At 30.4% G+C, this 17,760-nt stretch overlaps 1 protein-coding gene across 4 annotated transcripts in view; it reads right to left on the reverse strand.

Annotated features, from left to right (window-relative positions):
* Oct-TyrR (Octopamine-Tyramine receptor) overlaps window positions 1-17,760 on the reverse strand; it is a 145,626-nt gene that overhangs the window by 25,654 nt on the left and 102,212 nt on the right. For 3 of the 4 annotated variants that reach the window (XM_076401463.1, XM_076401467.1, XM_076401466.1), the window contains one exon: window positions 14,791-14,863. The gene's annotated coding sequence lies outside the window, so the exon portion shown is untranslated. Of the gene's footprint in view, window positions 1-14,790; window positions 14,864-15,229; window positions 15,302-17,760 lie in introns of those variants that run through there. The other variant, XM_076401464.1, reaches the window with a different exon arrangement.

The following is a 17,760-nucleotide window of genomic DNA, read 5'->3' on the forward strand; positions in this document are numbered from 1 at the left end:
TGAATTTATATATTGAAATTAATAGCAAATTTATTAAAAAAGAGATATCTCTTTTTATGTACTGTACGAATTAAACAATTTATCAAGCCATTTTTTAACTATCAGGTCTTTGACGGTATTGTAGATGTTTTTCTATCAGTGCTCATGTCAAATTGATTATTTGTTGTCGGTACCAATCAGTAATAACTGTTTTTCCTGGTTTAGACGGTTCCTAATATGCGACACCAACTTGGTCGCACTAGACACACAGCATGCTCTTGCGATCAAAGTAATTTGGTCTTGCAAATGATCCTGCTTTATCCGGTGATAATCATAACTTTTTCACTTAGGATTTTCGAAATAAATCTATTTTTCATTAACTGTTATTATTCGATTTTCTAATTGCCAGTCATTTAAATCAGGTGGCAACCATTATTTGTAATTGTTCATAAATTATGACTCGATTCACATTCAATTTTTTTCAAATTCTTCTTGAGTATTTTGAGTTGAAATAATTCCTGCAATTCCGCTGTTTCAAATGTTTAAACATGAAGGTTTAAGTGATCATTTTAAGCGTAACTATGCTTCAAAAGTTTCTATGGTTGGGGAATGTTCACCATAAGTCTTTACCAGCAAACGATGACTATCAGCGGTTTTTCTTTCTGCTTTCTTTTGTACGTTTTTAGGAACTAAACTGGACACTTTTAACACCTTTAACACCTTTTAACTTAGACACCTGTGTAGTTTTGGGGTTAATATCAGTAGTATAAAATGACATATATACCAAATTAAAGCATACCATACTTATGGTTAGTGAATACAAGGCGTACAGTAAATACAGAATCAGCGTTGAATGTTTTCATTAATTTTACATTAAAAATAATTAGAACGACGGCCCGTCTATATATAGATTCTCCTCGGAAGTTCATCAAATATAAAGTCGAAATTGTTTCTGCCGTACGCCAAACAGCCAATTGTTAACTTTAATACATCGCAAAACTTATTACGATTATATAAAGTCGTCCGCCCGGCAATGAGTTCGGGAAGTTGCCACCTTTACCGACTACCAATAGGCTAATTGAATTCCGCCGTTCGCGACTTTTCAAAATCGAATAAAATCTCAATCCACAGCTAAATGTTTATTCTGTATAGTTGGCGGTGGCCCGGCTGATTCGCCATTGAGCGAGCGAAACAACTTCGCGGCCCCGAAATAACGAGAAATATGGAAAACGAACGAGCGCGCGGGAGGTGGGGTTTGGTAAACTTCGAAGAAGAGGCCCAAGAAAGTTCAACAACGGCCCCCTCCCCGCGTCAAACTCAATTAAATTCACGTGAATTAATAGGTTTGTTTTTGTCGCGAGGTATATGAACATATTCCAACGATTTATTATGTCATGGGGACCGTCTGAATATGAACGTGTGTCGTAGAAGTTTTAATTGCCAAAAATGTCAACCGACAGACCCTGCCCCTTCCCATTTTCCCTGCTACATTGGAAATAGAAACTAATTTCTGAGCCTACGTGTTTCTTGTATTAGTATTGTGTGGGGTTTGTATGGCGGTGAATGTTTTCCATATCGCGTTATCGATTCAATAATAAACTGTGGAGCGTCTCAATATCAACTTTAATTACTTTACGTTTTGTTAAATCTCGGCAATATATTGGAAATATCATCGTTCCCAAGTATCGATTTAAATCTAATACAAACAGGTTGTAGAGTTTCAATATAATTTAATCAAAATTGATAAAATGATTAAGTTGATAAATTGGGTAAAGATCTTATGTAAGGTTGGGAAAAATATATTTCGGTTTTCGTTACAAAATTGCTTTATAGGTGCATGTTCTTGTAGTGCTTCTTCAATTCAACTTTTTCAACACGTTTCAAAGGCCAACATCAAATATTCCAGATATAAAAGTAGCGTCATTCGTTTGCTCAGTCAAATGTTGTCGCTCTTTGAACAAGAAAACCTCTGAAAGGGAAAAATAATAGAAAAATGTTGTGTTAATGCTTAAATGATCGTAAGTGTTAATATTAATTAATTTAAAAATAATATTAATAATTCAAAAAATTAATACCTATATACTTTTACGCAAGGAAAAATTAAAAAAATTGTGTAGAAAATTGGAAAATTCAAGATAACCCAACTAATATTTAAACCACAAAACATAGAAATGAAATAAGAATTAAATGAGCACACCCACAATAATGTTTTACGCGTACGAATCACTAAATCATTAGAGGTAAAAATATTAGATTTCTATTCTTGTTTTCGATTTGAAATTTTTGTGGCATCTTTGTGACCTTTTATGATCTCCAACGTAAAGTTTTCGAAGAAAATTTATTCAGAAGTCGAAGGCGATTTATTCTTTAACAAAGATACAATTCCTAATTGTAACTTCACAGATAATTTTCCTTTAGATATTGTCAGCAAATGGTGATCTTGTTTAAAATGATTACATGTGCACCACATATAATATCACAATAAAGGTAATATTATTAAGTATTGTTTGCTTTGGTGGAAGAAAAAAATAACTAGGATTGCAAAGGGCAAAAATGGAAAATTTTGAATGGCTACATATAATATGGATAATGTCCAATTAAGCACCTGTAAAAATATATAAAGAAGAAAAGGAAGTTTAGTAATCAAAATTGTAACATATATTTAGCATATTCAATTCAAATTATGTATTTTTACGTACATTTTGGAGAAATAATTTTTATTTTTAATTTATAGTTTTTTATTTAATTTTTTATTTTAGTTATCAGATTAGATATTGTTTTTATGTATTTTGAAAATGTTTTATACAAATGTTAATTAGCATTTGAATAAAATATTTTATTACAATGTTATTTTTTAATTTCCCCCTGTAATATAGATAATATATTTTAATCCTATTTTTTAATTGTGCCCTTCTAGATGGCTTGGACGAACAAAAATTGGTTACAACTTTATGCAGGGGTTGTCTATTCTGTGATTGAAATAATGCACGTTTGGCAGTTTGACAAATGTTTAATAGTTACATCGGTCAGCATAACATATATCCATCAAAGAATGTATTTATTAATTTCTTAGTGCACATTCCATTCGGTCTGAATGTTGATCCAGTTTTGAATATATTGTGTGAGTTGTTGTTCATCACAGTTACGCACTTACGCCTTATGATAAAAGTTTAATTTGATATTAATTTTCAATATGTTTTGATAGACAAATATGTGGTTATATAGAAACATTAAGGGAATCAATTTTTTATTTGCATTTGAATTTGGTTCTATAATATGCCATCAGTTAGATGTACCAATTTAGGTTGCAAGTTTAAAAATGAAGGAGACATTATTCTTTGAATATGTGGCTTGTCGTATAACATCAGAACTTCAGTAAATTGTACTGACCTCTAATTTTTAGCACTACATTGAACACTACAGAGCTTTACAAAGAAATTAGTTATTGTAGAAATAATTGCTCATAAAATTCTTGAAGTAGTAGTTCTTTTGTTTCTTTGGGTTTATGCCTTTTTAACCGACTTCAAAAAAGGAGGAGGTTCTATGTTAGGCTGTATATATTTTTTAATATATATTTAACGATTTCTCCGTCAATTATGGACGGATTTTTAAAATTCTTTTTTTATTCGAAAAGTGCATTTCCGAGGTGGTCCTATTGGAACCAAGTCAGGATCAGGTGGGGGAAGGGGGGAAATCGAGGAAGACCGTCATATTTAGAAGGCATGTACAAAGTTTTCATATATTTTTTTATATAACAATCAGATATTTGGGTATAATGTTATTGCTGAACTGATTTAACAGAAAATCGGAAGTAGTGCAGTGTAAAAACCATTTAGTTTACTTTTAAGTATTAACCATATCATATGATCATACGTAGAGGTCGCGGGTTCGATTCCCGACGGGGGCAGCAACTTTTGGTTGTTCTAGTTCGATAAGTAGCGGATCCCGAGACCTGAAGCGTTCCTTATTTTCAATCACTGTTTCTTTATTCCTAATTTTCCTCATACTATCCATTGTAATACTGTAATAAAATAACTGCGTAATTTGTTGAGTAAATATCTAACACTAAATAGAGAAAAATAAAATTTGCTTACGAAAAAAATTTAACCGACTTCAAACAGATCAGTTGGTAGTAGTTAAAATAATATTGTAGATAGAGAAATAGGTTTAGGTAGATATTGAGCTAAATTGTGAGTATATAGTATAATGTAGAATACGTGTCGTAGATATGTTAAAGGTTTCTGTTTATTTTTATTTAGTTATTACAGCGATTCTTATTTACATATTTTATTTTAAAACGTTTTTTTGTGTTAAAAATCTAAGTTTGATTATTTTTTACTTTTTAGTGAGTTCCTTATTTATTTCTTGAAGTCGGTTCAATTTTTCGTAAAAAAATTATAAAGAATAAAGGTTATATTGACAAGTCAGACCTTAAAGGAGAAAATTAAACTTTATTTATATAAAATAATTATGGAAAATTTCGACAATATTCCGAATATGTAACTGAAGTTCTCGCTAGTCCATCTACTTTATGATTTTATAAATATTATACAAAAAAGTTTTATTCAAAAACCTGTTTACAAAAGTATATTTTATAAGGCCGATAATCGTCCAATGTTCAAAAACTAAATTACATTCCATAAAATCAGATATTGATTCGATAATAATTAATGACGTCAAATTTTTTGGAACTAAATTATACGGCTATCCTTGATTAAAAGCTGGATTGTACTGATTGAAAATTACGATATATTAATGCCCCAATTAGCAAATTAAACTGAACTATTATTCCTTTGATAATCATAGTGTACATATGTATATGATGGAATAATTTGTATTCTGCTTACATTTCTATTTTGCTCCTTCATATGATTATTTGGCAAAGGACAATTGAAGAGAAAATTAACGAGATCTACAAAGGAGGAACCATGTTGTCAATATAATGAAAAAGAAATGCATAGAATTGTTGGGAGCGAATGTATTGGGTAGAAACATTTGGATGTATAAGCAAACAAATGAAGCATACAAGTAGGGATGAGGTTGTGAGATCTGGAGTTCAGAACTTGTATAACAATCTAAAGAAGACATCCTCGAGTTATATGTTCATTAAAGATAATATTACATTGGCGAGAAAATAATTTTGGTTTAAACTAAAATATAAAAGATATTTTAAAGTCGCATACTTATTCAAGGAAATTTATTTGATCAGTCAAAAGTTATTACGCATTGAAATTAGAGAATCTAGAATGCCATGACATATTTTACGTTTTTTATTTCCGAGTTCAGGCTAATCAAAAACTGTATGGTATTTAGGATGATGCCTATTAGCAAGTCAAGGCGGGATGAAGTTATAGCAAATGAAAGTGATGTTGCATGTTTGATGGTATTAAATATGAATCGTTCGTCATGAGATAAATAGCCAAATCATTAGTTCGATTCTATTTGGGAAAAAACAGCAAAATATGATTTAAAAAGGGGAAATTGATCAATAGATTAGACAACCATTAGATCACACACATCTTTAGTGACTCAGCAAAGAGATTAGTTGGGAAGATTTTATACAACCACCCTATAGCCCTAACCTATCTCCGTTCGTTGCCATTAGTTCTAGTCTCTGTAAAATGCTTTTAATGAATAAAGCTTCAAAAGGAACCTGTGAAAATTAGTTGGTTCAGTTTTTAGCGAAAATTGAGTAAAGTCCTTTGACTTTGACATGAAAAGAAATCTAAATTACTTTCTTTCCACAACGAATATGTTACTAGTATGTACAGCACATGTGCTGAAAAGTCTCGGGCGTAACAAAAAAAAACGCGTTTTTTTTTTGTTCAAAATTAATTCATCAGCGTAAGTGCCTGAACGTAAAACCATTCCAGCGTCACGCTAACATTTCAGTACCACTTTTGTAGAACGATTTATCTTTTGCCTCAAAATAGGTCTGTCACCAGTTGCTGTCCACTCAGATGACGATCGTTTTGATGGCTGTCACTCTTAGCACAATAACTCAAAGACTTATGAGTAGAATATCATGAAGTTTTAACAGATTGTTTTTGAAAGCCCCATCGTCATGTGTTATGAACCTCTGGAATGAAAAATTGCTTGCAGATTCCTTCTGGTTTAACTATAAGCACGCTTCCGAGAAAATCTAAGAGACCAACCGATGAGCGACTAATTGGTTTTTGCAAGTCCAACCAAATATATAAAAAGGAAAATCATATTTTAGATGATGCTATATACTAATGTAATTAACCATTACTATTTTGAAGAAAACCTTCATCTAATGTGTATCACCAAATCTAAAGTTAATAAACACGCTTGTCATATTTGTTTTTACTAAAGCACAATTTCTAATTATTAGGTCATGAAGCGAATGAAACATTCAATTATATTTTTATTATAGGACAATTGGTACAAAGGTTTAAGAAGTGGTGATATAGATATTAGTGACTAACCGCGTTTTGAAACGCCTAGAATATCTGAAGATTTGAAATTAAGACTAAAAAAAAATCAATAACTTCAAGTCAATAATTCAAAAAAACTTGCTGAGCTGGAAGTTAATCCAAACCGTTATTTTCAAGTTTGTTTAGTATCGGAATTGCCTGAAGACAGCGCAAAGCCATGGAAAACTGTAGGTATGTTCGTTTGTTGTGTTAGACTTGGTCTGTTGGAATACCCACTACTCTTTCACGGGAACATAAAATACTGATTGATATTAAATTTTTAATTTAAGTTGTTAAAGTTTACATGTCCACGAGAGTATGAATAAGATAGTTTGGTTAAGTTCTAATTTTATTGTGATTCGAGTGCTCAATTATTTAATGTGAATGTATTTATTTTGTGCTTAATGTAAAACTACTGTTTGACTGGACTATTTCCCTTTCGACACGTCAGATACGTAAGAAAACAACTTCCGAACAAGCAGTTCTATTTATTGTTAAGCTGGTGTTTATATTACGTCCAAAACCAACATCCAATGAAATAGCCGCATTTTTATTAGGACGTTTATTGGATCGTATTTCCATCTGAATATTTACTAAAGTTATAAACTTTTAATTATATAAGCCTTTCCGTACTACCTTGCTCATTTACAAGCCCAAAATATACGGTTATATAGACTGTTTTTCATTTATATTATAATAAACGGGGATATAATATTCAAAAGGGAAATTGTTCCTTATTTAGTCGTTTGTTTTGTCGTATTTGTTCAGGATATTCATGAGAATTACACAATTTTGATGGGACCAGGCAAGTCGAGAATTTATGACCCTAAATAGCGTCAACAGGAACTGCTGAATTTTAATTGGGTGCTATTTTTCTTGGGCTTAATTTCGGCCATATTTAACAGCTACCTCAATTTGCTCTATAGTCTTAATAAAACTCATTTGGTATGACAGATTGAGATATAAAATTGAGGTTTTCGTAATAATAAGAGTTGATATCCTTGAGAGTAATATTTTTTCAAGTATATGTGTCAGGTTTTTATTAAGATTATGCACCTCGTTGAATTCTAAGTAGAATTAACCTTGTATACAACATAGTTATGTTTGTTTTTTATAAACATTTTTAGAACTTGGTTTGGAAAGATCTTTAGAACCATCTTTGTTTCAATTGCCACACGATGCCACAAAGTAGCTTTATGAGTTTAGGGAATAGCCACAAATATTTTGATGAAAATTCTGAAAAAGTAGACACTTTTTTAAATATCAAGCTTTTTATCAAAAAAAGAGTGTTTTAGTATCAAACCAAAAAAAAAAAAACAAAGGGCGTATTTGAGAATCAAATTATCTTTTAATATTAAATCAATTGATTATTCTATTACTTCTGGTTGGTAAATGTTGAATGATAGCAGGACATCCATCGTCATTTATCAGGTTCTCTACCTTTTAAAAACAGTTTCTATTTCTAAATAACAAATACCAGCTGTTATGTATTTTAACCATTATAATGGCTAAAAATACCATTTTTCAAGTAAAATGTAATTCAACTTATTTGTAGGATATACAATGTATGCTAGCTAGTGGATTGTAACCTAATGTAAGGATATAACTTAGTATTATTATTATTATATATATATATATATATATATATATATATATATATATATATATATATATATTATAAGAACATATTTTGATCGATATTGAACAGAACAGCTACGTTTGCACATTTCTATTACAACAGCATCTGTTTCACTACTGAAGCTGAAATAGTATTAACGACAATAGAGCTATTTGAATATATCGTGCAGTATTTGAATTGAAAATGGATCCCGTTGAATAGGTTTCAAAATGAGAAAAAGATTATTTTCAGAACTAGCAGACGAATAGGAGTGAACTTATGGCTTACTATTGAATATAAATGAATAAAGTTAACGAAATGTTCTAAAACATTTACCCTTAAATCTTCTCAGTATATAAATTATCTCCTGTTATTGAGAATAATAATATTTTTATTACATTAATTAAATATTTGTTATTAGGGTGTTTATATTTCACTATTTATTATTTAGCATTCGAGAGAATTAGTCTAGATAGTAATTCTCAGATAAAATATCAAATTACGATTCAGCATTTTATTATAATTTAAAGAAAGACGCCAGTCAAAAGCCTGTAGCATTATATATAAGTATTTATTTAGACAAATCAAAAGTTCTGATTTTCACACATTTAAAAAAAAACATCTTAAAACTTAAAAAATACACCAAATAACTCGCTTAAGATTTCTTTAATCGCTGATTGTTGATTATTCAATAGTTTTATTTTAGGCAACTATTATTTTTTATGACTGTTTACTCTCTTTATGATTTAAATTAAATGAAAAGCTATAAACTATTCAAACAGGTTTTTTTCAGCATTATCTTTGTAAATTTTTTTTTAATTAAATTCCAAATGGATAAATGAACACCGTAAGTAACAAAAAACTCGCGCTAAGCATTAGTAATGTTTATTAATTAGTAAATTGTTCAACCACCACCATAACATGTAGACAATCAGTTACTATTGCGGCAACTTTGCCTGTCAATAAAACATGACTCTCAATGATTCGTCAATGCGAATCAGAGAATAATCTGAGTGAATATTTATATTCATTATTTTTTTTTGAGTTGTGTATATGGCTATATAGATAGTTCCGTTTCTGTTTCCTTGTTTTGAAACTGCAATTGATAATACGATTACCGATATTTGAAATAGATTTAGGTATATCTCGGGAAACTTTTAAAACAACAACGCTCGCTTCGAGAAGGTTCGAAGTTTCGAATAAGTACGCTAAAGAAAAGGCGAAATAAAATATCGTTAAAAATGTCCGTTTTTACAAAATAGTCTGCAACCGAACCTTTTAGTTTTAATTTTTGATTTCAAAGGTTTTTTTCACTACGTTGGTCAGTTGACGAATATTGCTTTGTAAAATCTGCTGAAGAGTTTTCTGGAGTGGCTCTTTTTGTCGAATCCAATCAATTCTAATGGCATTATAAAAAGGGGATGATGTTTTTATTATATATAAATAACAAAATAGCTAACTAATACCAGTAAGCTGTACTAATCTATGAGCTGAAGAACCTCAACACTGGTGTACCGATGGACCCTATATTCATGTCTTGAGGCATTGCCCTTGATAACGTTATCGACAGTTTCTGCCTTCAGGACCTTATACAGATTGTCATTACGAATGTATTTTAGAGCATCAACAAAACCTCGCAGTACCTTGTTTTGGAATCTCAGTATAATATTTTTATCGATTTGGGTGGTACAATCTCAGAATTGAACACCACCAAGTCCATACTGGTTTCAAGTCTTGTTGGTTCAATTTGACTCTTTTAAGTCCCCAATGGTTGGGATTGCAGTATTATCGGCAAATGTAGCCACAACATTTTCATTGAATGAGGCAATCCCGAGCATACAGCAGAACTAATCCTAATACACTCCCCTGTGGTATACCTGCTTGTATTTTCCTTAAGTCAGAGTAGACATTTTATTAAACTTGAAGTATCGGTCAGTTATATATGAATCTAACATTTTTGAATATTGGTCAGGAAGAAACCTCTTAATCTTATGTTAATCCTGATGCAAAACTTTATATAAAGCTATATAATATTCTTCCACGGGAGATGCGGAACGACTGGAATAACGTCATTCAACTTATCGTATGTTCGGAATACCCAAGCGATTACAGCAATATTGAGAAAATGTGTTACATTTTGACTTAAGAAAGTTTTTGCGTTTTTGTTTTCGTATAAAACAATAGTGTTGGCGATCTTTCCAACTCTTTTCAATCTTAGATAGAACAACAAAAGGACTATCGAGGTGGTCCCATTGGAATCAAGTCAGGGTCAGATAGGGAAGGGGGGAAACCGAGGGAAAACCTCAAATTTCAAAAGCATGTACAATGTTTTCACATATTTTTTTCTCTCAAATATTGAGATATTTTTGTATAATGTTATTGCTGAACTGACGGGATGGAAAATCAGAACTAGTTCAGTGTAAAAGCCGTTCAGTTTGCTTTTTGAACACTAATCATATCATATGAGAAGCCGTAAATATACCGCAGGCAACTGCTTCTATGATGTAGTGGTTAGGGCGTTCAGTTCACATGCGGGGCTTGCGGGTTTCAATTTGGGGGGCAATTCCCGGCGGGGGCAACGACTTTTTGTTGTTACTCTGGTTTTGTTAGAACATTTGTCAAATCATCTGGGTTAGCTAGCGGACCCCGGGGCCTGAGCGTTTCTTATTTTCAATAATTTTTTCTGTATTTTTATTTTTTCTTATAAGGGCTGCACCTTTATTTGGCCTACCCTTTGTAATACTTAATAAAATAACTACGTAATTTATTGAGAAATGAAATATCTAGCACTAAAAAGAGAAAAATAGGTAAGGAACTCATTAAACATTAAGAAAATAAGTTTTTAGAACTCAAACAATATAAAAATAATTTTGCTGTCTTGTCTCAGTACTATATCCCCTTGTAATGACAATTACTTTAGCTAGGAAGTAGTGATTTAGGAAATGTTTTAGATTATACTAAAGTATAAATTGTTTGTATCATACTGATGCTGAGAATAAGTCTCCACTTCGATAACGACAATGTTTAATGAAATACATTGTGTGTTTCAATCCATATAAATATAAAAATATCAGATTCATCATAAACGTTGCGCATGAAACACAGAATAAATACAGAAAAAGAAAATGATACAGCGTATCTCTCGTGCTATACGTCAAAGCACTTACAGAATACAACTGCTACAGTCATGGTCGTATATCTCGTGTCGTTTTTCGGTTACCTTGTAGCAATTTACCTAAATATAAGACCTACGGCAAACGTTCGTACGTTTTCCTTTTACATTCTTAAAAAGTGTCGCCGTTTACTGTTATTTCTTTCTTCGGTCGGCTCCTCCGTTGGATAGCATCACCCCCTCTGCCGCCCCTGTCCTTCCAATAGACGTATATTCGGGGCACGAACGATCCCGCAGGATTCAGACCGAAGGAGAAAAAAATACGGTCGGGATATTTTAGCGTAAAGGCGTCATTTGTCTTCTTACGAAATCTTTGTCGACAAAGTGACTGGCTTATAAAAAGATCGCGAGCGTTTGTCTCCAGTTTGAATGTGTTCCGCTCAAAAATAAATTGCTCGTACTGATATTACACCACAATTCACCTATAGCACGTGGGTTTTTTTTGACGTTGCGTATAGGAGCGATTTAGGTAAAGATGACAAGGATATATTTTTCTTTAAAAGTTTTTTTTTGTTGCGTAAATGTATGATATCATTTTTTCCAATTCTCAAATATTATGGCAAATAGTAATTATATTATTTAATCTAATATTTGTTGCACAAATTATTTTATTAAATTTTTATAAAGTTAATTTTATAAAAAATTCACATATATAATTTAAAGTAATGGTTTTTTTTATTCAGGCTTTTATTTGTCGGATTTAATCAGTTCTACGTGCATTGTAAGTATAAGAAAACTTTTGACTATTTGTTATATCAATATACTAAATTAACACCAATAAGCTATTTGTTATTATCCTAATGTTACGTCTTCAAATTAAAAAGTACTTAATCTACGATAGCTACTTTGGGCTTAATATCTAAGTCACTGTTTTTAATGTGGACTAAGTTGTACTCATAATTTCACAAAATTAGACAAATGGTTTTACTCCCTTGAATCTCTTGACTAAGCCATCATTATTTATGAACTATAGAACTTCAACATTGATGTGCTGATGGACCTCTGTTCATGTTTTTGGTTTTAATTCTTGATACATTTATTGACAGTTTCCACATTCAGGTACTCATGCAGATTATCATTACGAATGTATCATGGAGTATCAAAAATATCACGTAGTACCTTATTTTGGAATATTTATATCATATTTATATTACTTTGGCTGGTACAACACCAGAATTGTATACCAAAAGTCCGCACTGGTTTCAAGACTTGTTGGTAAAGCAAAATCTTATTGTATACTAACATACCGCTACATTTTTTTGTATTTCAGATTGACTGCTTCATATCTTATCATATTTTCTTTATTTTCTTAACAACTGGCTTTAAGCTGAATTTAAAATCAAGGGTCATGTCAAAATATTTGTGTATATTTAAATTACATACATATAATACTTGCTGTTTTATTTTTATACTTTATATATACTACTCATCATCAGTAAACATAGTTATGTTACTCCTTAAAATCATATATATATAATCTTTAGTTTTTTGCTGCCTATTTTTTTCTTGTTCTCGAATTTAAGTGTAATAACTTAAACTATTATATTACAGTATTATATTTTAATTACTAATTCGTTAATAATTTTAATTCAGGGTTTTATTGAACACATTGCATACATTCTTATCTGAATTATGCTTCGAAATAATATCTCTGTTTGTATATTAATGTTTTTTTTAATGCTTATATAAGAGACTTGCACGTACTTATATGTATTGCAATGTGTAAATGTAAACAGTTGTTAAAAAAACCCTACATAACTGGTAAATTCGCGGGTTTTGATATTTTTTTGCATAAACCTTTTCTATTTAGGCGCTACACAGACGCTAACCTTGGAATTCCCAAAATTGCATTTTCGATATTCATTAATTTTATTCTTTCATTAGAAGAAATTACAAGATCATCAAACAAACATTTTTAGAAACTTGTTGTGATGTCATGCTTCATCCATTGTCACATATCTACGCAAAAACTCGTGTTTATTACGCTTGATCATCCTCAAACACTGCTTCGAATCATCAATTCGTCATAGTTTTCGGTCAAAAGTGAGCTCGAGCGGCACCCACTTTGCACTGAGTTTTCTCATACCGAAATATTCGTGAATGGTATGATGTACATGTTCAGTTGATATCTTTAGAGTGTCTGGTATTTCATTCAATTTCAATTTACGGTGATTCAAAATAATTTTGTGGATTTTTTAAATGTTTTCGTCAGTAACAACCATCACCATCTTCGGTGCTCATTTCACCACGTCTAAACTTAGCATACCAATCCTTGATGGTTAAATTTCCTGGGGCAGTATCCGGAAGCTCGCCATCAAGCCAAGTTTTTGCTTGAACTGTATTTTTTCCCTTCAAATAGCGATATTTTATCAACACACGAAATTCCTATTTATCCATTTTTTTTCACAATAACTAAAGTTGCTTCACTAAAAATGCTATAATTCACAAACTAATAATCCGGCAGCTGTCAAATTTATTCACGCACCTTTTGAGGGTTAGGAGTTACTAAAAAACATATGTATTTAATTGTAGTAGCGCCATCTATGTGTCAGGCCGGGGACCTTTCAATTGACCTGTTATTGTACAAATGCTAACAATAAGTGCTCTTTAAAAGTAGAAAAATGATCAGAATACATGCCAGCGTCTAATATATAGGGTTTACCGCAATAAGGCGTTCTTTTAAAGTAAAAGAGTTATCAGTGAGATATTACATTATTCGACGTCTGCAAGTCATCATGCGAATCGCTTCTATTTTTTGATCAATGTTTTGTTTTGTTTTAATAAGTTATTGAAAATTATATAAGAAAATAAAATAAGAAAGTATGAGTAGAGATGAAAGTATGACTCAATGCGACATCTTTCCGAAATCACTTTTCTATAAAAAATCTTCATGTTGCCATTAGTTGTGTAACCTTACCGAAATAATTTTATTGACTTATATTCATTTAGTTCTTGGAGCTCTGGAATTGAAAACACCTGCTTAACATAGCATGTGACGTTTCAAAAGGTTAAATCGAACTTATTAGTTATGGGCCATGCTCTCAAATGTCATAATTTGATTTATATTTTATGTAGGAACTAAAAAAAAAATTAAGTTCTCTTATGCTAGCAAACTTCAGGAGTAACTTAACTGTTAATGGTATTATTAAAATTATAATAAATAGGTTTTCCACTAGATATTTCCCGTTCTTTATTTATTACTTTAAATTTATCACTACTTTATTACTATTTATCACTATTGCTCACTATTAACTAAAAGTAACACAAAGTTAGTTCTGTTGATGTATTCTGTGTACGTCACTTGTGTGAAGCTTCTCTACACAACATTAGAATTATGGGCTGATAAGTAAGGCATTAGTTATTTGTGATCTTTCCATTAGAAAAACTTATTGTAAAAATCAAAAAAGCGCTTCAAAGAATTTACAAAAGTTTAAAACTCAGTTTTGCCAATCGAATTCAACAGGGATTACTTTTAAATAATCAAATTAAATTGGGAAAAAGAAAATCAGTTTTGCATTTTTTTGGTCAAAATGATACATCGTATACAATAATACTTAGGAAACATATTAAAGTGGATAACTTACCTTCCTTAATAAAATAAATACAACTGCAACCTCTTGTTGATGAAGTCATCTTTTACAGATTAACAGGAAACATCTGGAAACAATTGTTTATAATTAGAATTTAATAATGCTACATTTGATGCTAAATTATGTAACAAAATATTCACACTTTTTAACCAAAAATGTATATGTCAATATGATTTATTTTGTTCAAATTTATAGTCACTTAACAGAAAATGTTGCGTTGTAGTATATAATATTTTCTGGTTAAGGTATTATAAAGCCATCTATTACGGCTTAGTGGACTGGAAAGCGTTAGGTTGATTAATAGCTACGCTGTATCAGATAGGGATCATAATCAAAATTAGTTTGTAAGTAATTGACTAACTGATTACTGCCGCTATGATGACAAAATAATGCGAAATATAAAGACCCGTTAAGAAATAAGTTTCTTACTTACGTATATATGGGAGTTGTTTCACTGGAAAATTGTTAAAAATATTGCTTAGATAGCGTATATATATATAGCTACTGATAAAGTTTTTTTATTTATCTCTATCAAAATATAAACGGTATGGCAAGTTCACAAAATCAAAAATTCGTTTATAATATTACCGATAATATTTAACGAACACTTCATATGCAGTTTAAGGTAACGTATATAGTGAATTTTATTTGGATTAACATACTTGTAAAGATAGCGTGAGTTTTATTTAAGCTCTGATGGTTTATTATCACAAGATATACATTTTTAAATATATTTGAGCAATTACATAACATTTATATTGATCAAATAAATAATGTAATCTAATTATGTGTCTTTTTTATTGATTATCTATTTTATATGTAATATCTTTATATAATAGTTGTTCAGTAAGTTCGAGGAGCTATTCACCAACAATAGGACTAAAAATTTGACGCAATATTAATATTTCGTCTGTCATTAGAACAGAATAAAAATATCATATTTAAATTAAATTTACTTTGAGACAGCAAGCTGTGTATTCAATGAAATAAAACATATTTTCACTTCACAACTTCACACTTTTCATTTCTTGAATTAATACTAGTGGAGCGGGTAAAAATTGACTACCATACATAGACTGAAACTGCCATTTAGAGTAGTTTTAATATCGCGGTTTCATTACTTGCCAGACAAAAGAAGAACAATTTTTGGTAGCTTATTGTGATTGGTAATGAAAAATGGATCTACTATGACAATCTGAACCGCAAAAAGTCACAAGTTATTTTCAGGAGTGCTATCATCCACTAGAGATGCCGAAAAAATATCGATATTTTTAAAAAAAAATTATGTTATAAAAATATATTTTTAGCCGATCTTTTTTTGAAAGTTTTATCGATCCAATATATTTCTTAAACATTACAAAAAACCATATAATTATTTTTAAAACTTTTTAAATTGGTTAAAGGTTTAGTGTATTTTGGTACTTAACTGAAAGGATTTATTAAGATATATTTTTTTATATTCGATATTTTTTTAAATATCAATATAACGAACTGTCGATATTTTTCTCGGCGGCCGATATCCCTACTATCCTCATCAACACCAAAGCGCAATATTCATGGTCATAAAAAGACTTCCTGCGCATATGATGGTGGGATCAGCAAGGTGTAGTGAGTGTGTTGTCAACGTCAATTGAATAAATTGAATAATGTATTGTTGCAAAAAAGACTAGCAGTAGCGAGTAATAGTCGCAAAGTCGTTAACTTGCATGACAACGCTCACATGATCACAGATTACAAGAGTTCTACTTGGCTATTTATAGGTTTACTTATATGGCGGCAACATAGCTTAACTGGCACCTCAAACATAGTCCTTTCGATATGGTATCGCCATATTACCAGCAAGATGGAAAATGTTGTGAATGAATTTTTTTTCTAAATTACGCTGGACCAAAATGTACCTTTAAAGCGAAAACATTTTTAGAGTACTTGTAAATATCTACATTCATATTTAGCTTAATTAATGTTATCGAAGTAGATTGAACGAGTAGGGTTGTAAATTAATATTATGATATTTATAATGATTGTAATTTATATGCTATTTAATACTTGTAACTATAAAAGTATTCACGCTATGGCTATTGGGATTAATTTTTATTGCGACGACATATAATTAAGGAGTAAATTACTTATTATAGTAACTGTATTACAGATTAGCAATACATCATTCTGGTATTTAAAAAAAATAATTGGAGGTAAGCTGTTCAAAAAAATGTTGATGACAAAAAATGGTTCCTACAGATGTTAATTGCCCCTGTATTGGATATTAAAAAACTGTAGTTATGGCAATAAAAGTGCAACAAAATTATTTTACTGTTCTATGGTTTAAAAAAACTGTTATTTCAATGTTCCAAGTGTTCCAAGTGCGGTAAAACTGATAGCGATGATCGGATTTACCAACAATTAATAAAATATCATAATGTGTATGTTCACAAATAATCATCAAAATGAGTTCACAATATTCTTGTCAATTTATGGCTTTATAGAAAATTTAAACACCAACATAGACTAAGACGTTCACTTAACGCCATTAGTGGAATTAATACACTTAAGGACATTAGGATGATGATGTACTTGGTATCTGGAAATATTAATTTTAGTAAAATATAGTTTTAAAGAAAATTGTTCAAAATTATGAAGCTATATAAGTAACGAAACTTTAATATTACGTACTATTTAATTTATTTTTGTTTTATAATTATCAGAATAAACGTTCTATATAATTATTTTTATCCAAAATTCTTAAGCTATCTAAATAAATACATAAAATATTTTACCTGTTAATTAAGCACCAAGTTTTATGAATAATGCTTTTTAATATTTTTTAGTGGTATTATTATTCGACTTAAACTCTAAGAAAGTTTTAAAGAACCCAAAAAATATCAATTTTCCCGACATCAACGGTGAAAGAAAATGTGACACAAAGTAATTGATTGATGATGGTGGAAATTAACTAATTAAGCTTAA

This window comes from Rhynchophorus ferrugineus, unplaced genomic scaffold, assembly GCF_030347505.1.
Source record: "Rhynchophorus ferrugineus isolate W39M unplaced genomic scaffold, kcgeb_rfMv2 rfM4, whole genome shotgun sequence".
NCBI lineage: Eukaryota > Metazoa > Arthropoda > Insecta > Coleoptera > Curculionidae > Rhynchophorus > Rhynchophorus ferrugineus.